The sequence below is a fragment of the Echinops telfairi genome, unplaced genomic scaffold (genome assembly GCF_000313985.2).
Source record: "Echinops telfairi isolate 266 unplaced genomic scaffold, ASM31398v2 ScPeMD7_5;HRSCAF=22, whole genome shotgun sequence".
Classification (NCBI taxonomy): Eukaryota; Metazoa; Chordata; class Mammalia; order Afrosoricida; family Tenrecidae; genus Echinops; species Echinops telfairi.
Genome location: NW_022103901.1, coordinates 37666802 through 37673899, shown reverse-complemented (window position 1 = coordinate 37673899; position 7098 = coordinate 37666802). Strand labels below are relative to the sequence as shown.

The 7098-nt window shown below is 55.0% G+C and overlaps 1 long non-coding RNA gene across 1 annotated transcript; it reads left to right on the top strand.

The window, feature by feature from the left end:
• The first annotated feature begins 4103 nt into the window (after positions 1-4103).
• LOC123521229 lies at positions 4104-5791 on the top strand. The gene is made up of 3 exons (XR_006679706.1): positions 4104-4951; positions 5212-5455; positions 5592-5791. It is a non-coding gene; the product is annotated as an uncharacterized LOC123521229 (long non-coding RNA).
• Positions 5792-7098: the final 1307 nt, after the last annotated feature.

Genomic DNA, 7098 nt, shown 5'->3' with positions numbered 1-7098 from the left:
ATGTTGTGCTGTCCCTGTCATCCGTAGCCTTTTGCAAACTGGGGTGTTCAGAATTTCAGCTCATCAACCACTTAGGAACCATTGTGCTGCCAGGACTCGCCAAACCAAGGGAAACTTCACTGCCGTGGAGTGGATTTCGACTCAGCGGTCCCATAAAAACACATCCGGACTCCCTGCCACTGAGTGGGTTCCGACCCACAGTGACCCTGCGGGTCAGAGTAAACCTGCCCTAGCGGGCTTTCCAAGGTTGTAGCCCACTTTACAGGAGAAGACAGCCTCATCTTTCTCCCGAGGAGCAGCGGATGCGTTCGAACTGTTGTTCTTAGGGTTAGGAGCTCAGTGCTTAATCCAGTGTGCCACCAGGGTTCCTTAGGGGGACCCGTAGCATAGCGTGAAACCACTCACAGGGTTTCTGAAGCTGTAAATCTTGACCGAAGCAGATCAGGCTAGTGGTTTCAAACCGTGGACCTTCGTGGGCGGAAAAGGCAGCTGCGCACTGACTCCTTAGCGGAGGCTACAGAATGGCGGGACATGCAAAGGGAAATAGATGGCGGCTGCTGGGCCCAGGCTGGCCTGAGCTCCACTGTGAGCACGTCATACCTTCTTCGTGTCGGTCGTCTCCTCCTGCCCTCCTGCTTACCCAGGAGGCAGCAGAGCAGTGGCTGCACCGAGCCCTGCGCTGTCTTCTGCCCGGCGCACAGGCGGCGGATGGAGCCCAGCTACAGCTGCGGCCCAGGCAGGGCCTTCTGAGCAAATGCCCGGAAGGGCAGCCCCAGGGTGGCCCCAGGACCCCCATCCAGGGGAGCGGGCTCTAGACCGAGAGAATAAACTCTGGACAGTCCTCCCTCGGAACCCCAACTCCAGGGCTGGGGAGAGGACCCATTTTAGAGGTGTGCAAGGTTGGACCCAGGGAGCTGGCCAGCTGGCTCTGAAGGAGGCTGAGGTGGGGAAGTGGGCACACTGTCCTCCCACCAGGCTGGCAGTAAGAGAGAGTCGATTCGGATGAGGACAGGGTAGGAGGGCACTCTTTATGTCTTTCCCCCTCACAGTGACTGCTTTGAACCGCTCACCTTGTGGTTCGCACCCTGGGCCTCCTGAAGGAAGGACTCCTCGGGTTTCTGAACGTGGGCGGGGGTTCATCTGTCCCTGGCACTTCAGGTGAGGCGGACACGGGGCTGGCCGTGAAGGCCCAGTGGGCACCGTGAGCTAAACAAGCTAGGGCGGTCTGTCCTGCCAATGTCGCTCCAGAGGAGGAAGTGGCCCGGACGCAAGGGCAGCCAGGTCCCTCTGCCCACTGCCCGGCTTCAAAGCCCGCCTCCGGAGAGGCGCCACCAGCGCAGGCGCCGCCCAGGAAGGCTGTCCCTTTAAGGCTCCGGTGGGCGGGCCCAGCTGTTTCCAAGGATCTGCTGCCCCGCCTTCCAAATTCCAATTTCCCGGTCCAAACAGGAAGTGAGTCGCGGCCCGGGAATGCGGCTCGCAGCCCGGGGCGTGCTCCGGCGGCCCGGGGTTCCCTGCGCCCCGGGGCGCGGGCGGGGACGAGGTTTCCGCGTCCACTTGCTGGTAAACAAACGAGTGACGAGTGACGCGCGTGCGGCTGCAGGGGAAGAGCTCCTCCCAGGTGACCAAGGTCAAGCTCGGAGCGGGCGGCCAGTGTGGAGGTGGCCGCGCGCCGGACGACAAGTGGGCTCTCAGCCCGGCGGGGAGCTAACCTTGGCCCCCACCCCCCCACCCTCTCTCCCCGAGGGTGCAACGCGGCCGAGGTCACCTGCCCCAGGAGCTCCCCGAGCCGGGGCAGAAACGCACTGGGGTCGCCTTGGGAAGAAGGGGACACGGCGCGGGCGGGCCGAGTTCAAGGCCCTACTTACGCTCTGCTTCCGGGACAGTAGGTCTGTGTGTGCTTCCTGAGCCATCCACGCCTTCGTGCAGGAATGGTCTCTTGTGGACATGCAGAATTTCTTGGGTGAAAAATACAGTCAGAGGGTTCTGGAAGCAGCCATCAATAAATCAAACGCCCATATTGAAAGAAAAAAAAAACTGCCACTGAGTCAATACTGACACAGTGAGCGGATAGGACAAGGTAGAACTGCCCCTGTGGGTTTATGGGAATAAAATGGCTCATCTTTCTCGCTGGGAACACTTGGTGGGTTAGAACTGCTTACTTGCAGTTAGCAGCCCAACAAGTAACCTGAGCCTGATGGACAGTACCGGGCTGTCCCCCAGTTGGAATTGACTGAGTAGCAGTGAGTTTTGCAGTGCTGGGTCCCTAGGGAGAAAAGAATTGATGTAGCTGAGGGCTGAGACCTGAGGGTTGTCTGCTGCAGAAAGGTCGCCGTGTGATTCCTAAAGGCGATGGGGTGAGATTTTTAAGATGCAATACAGATACTGTACCTCTATACATTTGGGGCTTTGCATTTCTAAAAGCCGCCTCCATCCTAATGACTACTGAAAATTGGTCTGGTTTTCAATAAGACCAACTCTACTTTCCAACTCATTGATAAGATCATGTCTTGGAAGAATGAGAGACAGGATGCTCCTTAAAAGCGAGGAAGCAAAATAAATAAATAAAAGCGAGGAAGCTCGGCCTTCCTCTCTCTCTACTAACTTTGGATGTTATCGAGAGAGAGCAGTCTCTGGAAACACCTTCATGACCAGGAAAGTAGATGGGGAGCAAAAAAGGGAACAACCCTCATTGTTTGACATGGGCTGCCACAGTGAGCCCAGGCATAATGGTTGTACGGGTGGCACAGGCCTGGGGCGTGATTCCCTCTGTTGTACTGTGGGTCACTATGAGTCGGAACGCACTCAAAGGCACCCAACAACCAAACTCTGATGGAAGCAGGCTGCCACAGCCTCCTGAGGAACAGCTGATGGGGTTTGAACCCATGCCTTTCAGCTGCAGCTGAACCACTGTACCACCAGGGCTCCCTATAGATGTCAGTGAAGATGACATAATGCTGGCTGTAACATCCTGGGCTGAAGTCACTGAAGGGTCCTGCCCCATCTACCTGGAAGGTAGCCCCAGTTTCAAACCCACTGCCTCCAAGCCCCACTAGGGTAACTGCGGCTGTGCATCTCAGGCCTACCCAGCCTGAGAGAGCCAGATCAACACCCTGCCTCTCCCGCCACCCCTGGCATTTTCCCAGATGTCAACAGTCTGCCTGCCCAGGAGCACGTGTCAGCAGCTGGAGGGAAGCCCAGTGTGGTGGACGCTCCAGGCAGCCCATCCCGTGATGATTTAAAAGGACCTCACTTGGCTCTTGTGGATTCTGGGAAGACAAGGCAACTGCAGCATTGCAGGAGCCCACCTGTTGCCCCTTGGTGCACCCAGGTTAAGTAGAGGGGTTGAAGCAGTGACTGACTGGCTGGCTGGCTGGGGACAGGCTGTTGCTTGGTGGTGGGGTAAGCTGGGAGACTCTCAAGCTGTGCCTGGATATGTTCCCTCAATCAGCACAGCCCTGTCATGTGTCCCACAGAGCTCACTGCACCCCATCCTTCTCCCACAGGTTCCTTCAGTGCCAGCCCCAAACCCAGATGCAGCACTGACAGCCTACAGGCAACCTGCAACTCACCAGGCCACCTTGTAAACAACCCTCTTATTGCCTAGTATAGTGGGATCCTTGTGGGGGTCAGCAGTTCGAAACCACCCACTGGTCAGAGGTAGAACGATGAGGCTTTCACTCCCATAAAGAGTTGCAGTCTTAGAAACCTACCGGGGCAGTTGTACTCTGCCCGTCTGAGTCTATGGCAGTGAGTTGAATTTTGTTTTCTGTGTTTTTTTTTTTATAGCAGGAAAGAGCTGAGGTTGGCAGTTTGAACCCTCCAGCTGCTGCTTGGGAAAACGTCAAGGCTGTCTGCTCTTATCAGGATTTAGCCCGGGAAACGCAGGATGACCCTGCCCTATAGGGTCCAGTGGGTTTATAGCTGGGAAAGCCTGACTTCAAATTGGTGCATTCTAGGGCAAATCCTGTGGAGAATTTGCCTTTCCACCTCAGCCCCGATCTCCTAGTGGTTACTCGTTGGGCTGCTAACTTCAAGGTCGGCAGTTTGAAACCACCAGCTGCTACAAAGGAGAAAGATAAGGCTTTCCACTTCTGTAAAGAGTTAGCAATCTCAGAAACCCTCAGGGGCAGTTCTCCCCTGTCCTGTAGACAGAACAGACTGATGGCAGTGAGATGCCAGATCTACATTTTAACTAGACCCACCCCCGGTGAGGTAGTTCCTGGGTCACAAGTTGGATCCTGGTGATTGAAGGCTTCTGGTGAGATTGTGTACTGCAGGCAGGCATTCCAGAAGTCCCTTTTGTGGGGCAAGCATTTTGGCAACCTGGCTGCACCAAGACTTCTGCAGTGGGACCCACAGCATGTACAGGGAGTGCCAGGACTGAGCACCACAGTGCCGCCACTCAGTGCCACCTCACCATGAGTGCTTGGCACTGTACCTCCACCCACTCCATCCAGAACATGAAGGTGGAAGCAATCTCAGTCATTGTGCCATCAAGCAGTTCCAGGCTCCAGAATAAAATTCTGGCTGCCCCATGGGGCCCTACATTGTGGCTGGCACAAGCACCTTCTAGCCCCTCTCCCACCCCAGACCCACCCAAGAAGTGCTTCAGGAACTAGAGCATGAGACAAATCCTGCTCCGTGTGATTCTCACGGAGGTGATTCCAACAGCTAATCTCCACCCCTAAGGTATAAATTGTTGCTCAGGAATATCTGCCTATGGGGTGCCTGCCATGAGCTGTTGCTGGCAGGAGGCTTGAGTTTATGTGTCTCTATGAGGAGTTGCTGCTGGAGGGCTGCCAACGTGGGTACAAGTGTGACGCCTGTCCTGTCCGAGCGAGGACAGGCTCTTCCCTTTTCTGCAGTGCCCATCGTCTCCACGCCGGTCGCATTTGGGCTGCACGGACAGGTGACCACCAACAGCACCGGCAACAGTTTTGGGAGAAGTCAGGTAGACACTTCCTTGCATGTTCTGCCAAATGGGTAGGGGGTGATGGGTCTCAGCATCTGATCTGATTTCTTAAGTCCCCTGTCTTCCACCCTCTGACCTCGGTGTGGGACAGGGGTGGGAGAGCCAGTGGTCTATTTTAAACATGCCCTCAAGGTGTTGTAGTCCAGCCAGATCCCGGAGAGGCCATGTCCTGGGACACAGCTACTGGGTCACTCCCAAGCAGCTCAGACTCACTGCAGCCCAGGGCTTTGTGGGTACAGCCCTCCTGCAGGTCACAGGTACAAGAACTCTCATCTGTTTGTCTGGGGCACAGCCTGACTGGCTGATTGAGACACAAGCAGGCTGAGCAACAGATCGCACGTGGTGAAAGTGAGGCTGGAGACTGGGGCAGAACTCCGAGCAGGGCGTTTTACAGAGTATAATGGCCACACACGGAGCGCCTCACACCCAAGTCCTCAGCATGTGCCAGACATCATCCCAAGTGACTTCATCTCACCACAAGAGGTGAGCATCACTGATCCCATTTTGCAGAGGCTCCCAGGAGGCTGACCCTCAACAAGCACAGCTGCGAAGGTCTCACGTGAATGCCTAGGAAATGTTCTCCCACTCTAATTTTCAAGTCGCCTTTCCCTCTCTCCAGCAGCCTCCCAGTGCAGGTGCAGGAAGACCAGAATGTCACCTGCAGCTAGGGGGGAACCACCTCCCAAAGGCCAGGTGCCTGTGCTCGGTGTGTCTACCCTACCCCTTGATAAACGAGGGCTTTCTCGCTGCTGTGGACGTCAACGCAGAATGTTTGTGAAACCGCATGGCCGGGGCCACAGGCAGGCCTACACCATGTGAAACAAGGGCAAGTTTTCTATCTACTATAGTCCAATATTTCACTTAACGTGGAAAAACACCCAGCACACAAAACTCATTTCCACTGAGTTATTCCACTTACAGCGACCCTGCTGGGCAGAGAAGTAACTGCTCCCCGGATTCCAAGCCTGTCATCTTATCCTTTTGGTTCACAGCAGGCTGCCCCCAAGGCCCCTGAACTTAACCTGAAAGCCCAAAAGTCCATCAGAGTAGACCCACCCTGAAACTACCAGCACAGGGAGGAACCAGGAAAGGGCCCCACCTCCTCCAGATGCGCCTTAGATAGCACCTGCCCCAAGGACCTATCCTCACAGCTCACAAAGACACCTGGATTGCCACTCTAGAAGTTACCAGCCGAGCCACTGGGCCCCAGGTGCTGCAAGCAGCTGAGGGAACCCAGTGGTGGCAGGCTGCACAGGACAGCGCCATCCAAGACCCAGCCGCTCAGGGAACTGACCTGCCAGAACTGAAGCCTGTGCGGGCAGGCCTCAGCCACGCCAGCTTGGGCTCCGCAGAGCGGCTTTCTGGCTTGAGGGCAAGTGCCAATGAGGCCAGGAAAGCAGGACTTGCCAACCAAAAGCACCCCGTGGTAGTCACTAGAGGTCTGAAAAACAGCTTACCGATGGACCCTAGCCTTCAGAACCACTGCATAGCACTCAAGCTTTACTGGTATGGTTTTTCATCTATTGCGTGCCCATGTAAACACGAATGTAACACACCTTGGAAACTAAAGGGGGAGATCATGCCATTTGCAAAAACCTGTATGCCATGCACGTAATCTTTAAGAATGGAGGCCATGTTCCTGTGGTGTAGAGCCAAGCTAGGGCAGTATAAGATGGGCCACTTTCAGGACTAGAGCTTTCTTTCACGTTCGTCTGCAGTGGCTGCGTAAGAGAAGTGAACTGTCCTGCAGGGGTGCCCCCCAAGTAACCATGCAGACAACCCATTTCCAAGAAAGGGCCTGGGTATTACTGTCCAAACCGATTTTACCTTTGAAGAGGGTCAAGGGCCTGCATTTTCTCACAAGATTGCATTTATACAAACCCTTACATCCCAGCATCCACTGATGAGAGGTGGATTCTAAGTGTAGACCTTAAAGTGTATCAAACTTCCAAAGAATTCAAGTATTCCAGTCACTTAATTTTGCATCACTTTGTCTCCGATACCCACTTTGACAGTGAAACCGAGTCCAGGTTCCCACAAGTAGTGGAGTCCACAGTCAAATCCCGGTGACTTCTTTCCACGGTCCATGGTGAAAAAGCCTACAGAAGTGAAGGTCTCGACACTTG